The sequence below is a fragment of the Pteropus vampyrus genome, unplaced genomic scaffold (genome assembly GCF_000151845.1).
Source record: "Pteropus vampyrus isolate Shadow unplaced genomic scaffold, Pvam_2.0 Scaffold194, whole genome shotgun sequence".
NCBI classification, from domain to species: Eukaryota; Metazoa; Chordata; class Mammalia; order Chiroptera; family Pteropodidae; genus Pteropus; species Pteropus vampyrus.
Window position 1 is genome coordinate 2472137 of NW_011888975.1, and position 1241 is coordinate 2473377.

Genomic DNA, 1241 nt, shown 5'->3' on the forward strand with positions numbered 1-1241 from the left:
GCTGTGTCCGACGTTTAAAACGTCTTCGGTCATCGGTTTGGAGGCTTCAAATCACCCTCTGAAATCTTTTCTTATTGCCAAACTGTCTTCTTTTAAAATAAGAGGAAAATCTTACCCTCCAGAAAAATAGCGAGGGGAATCACAGCAAAAACCATTCAACCTCCTGCCCCAAATGCTGAGGTTGGCAAAAACTACGTAATACCCCCAAACTCTTTAAAACCCTCAAACTTATTCATCTGTTTGACATAGTTACAACTCCCACCACACCGCCACACTTTTTTTCTTCTAGTATCAAACTGCATGACTTGATCGTCACTCCCCGCAGGATGTCAAAAATCCTGGAGGACCTACCTGCGCCGTCCTGAGGGTGTTGCCTTTGATCGGTACTTATGGTCACATGGAGCACTTGGACAGAAACAGCTCCCTGGAAATTCTTGCCCGTGTCTTATGCTTGACTAAGAGGCCGTATGCCAGAGAATGTGGCCATAGTGGGAAATTATCCAAGTCGGCCTGAAGATCTATTTTTATCTCCAACGTGTGTAATTAACTCCCACTTAGATTCTTTGATCCTCTCCTCTCCACCCCGGTGTTTTCTTTGCATTTTGATCTCCTTTCCTTAGGTATAAACCATTTCATACTTAACCTAAAGTCATTCCTCCATATCCACTCTAATAAAAAAGGATCTGGCTGTGTGTAGCAGTAGAAAAGCCTCCAGCATTAAAGCCAGGCATCCTAGATGGAAGCTCAGGTGGTCTCAGGTGCGAGAAACCCTGGCTTATAAAAGCAAGATTTAAAAAATCATCTCTAGAGAAAAAGCATTCCCTTTAAGCTCCTGCACTGATAGATTAATGCACAGCGTGGAACAGAAAATCACAGAAAAGAGGATACCTTCAATAATTGATAATCTTCAATAAGCAGCCTCCTAACATGTGACCTAAAATCCTACCTCATAATATACAATAAAATTTTACTAATTGACTTTGTTTATGGTTGGCAAATATTCTGGTTCCATGGTTGTTTTAACATTGTTTCATGGTTTTAAAAGCATTTGTTCATGGTAAGGAATTTGAGAAATTCCTTACATAAGGAATAATTACAACTCAGGATTTGTCAACTCTAATCCGATATGCATGATTTTTATCCTCTCACACCTCCCAAGAAAACACAATAGAGCATAAGTAGTTTATAGGAAAGTTGGTGGCAGATGACTGTCAGATCAAATATATAAAATATTTACTATA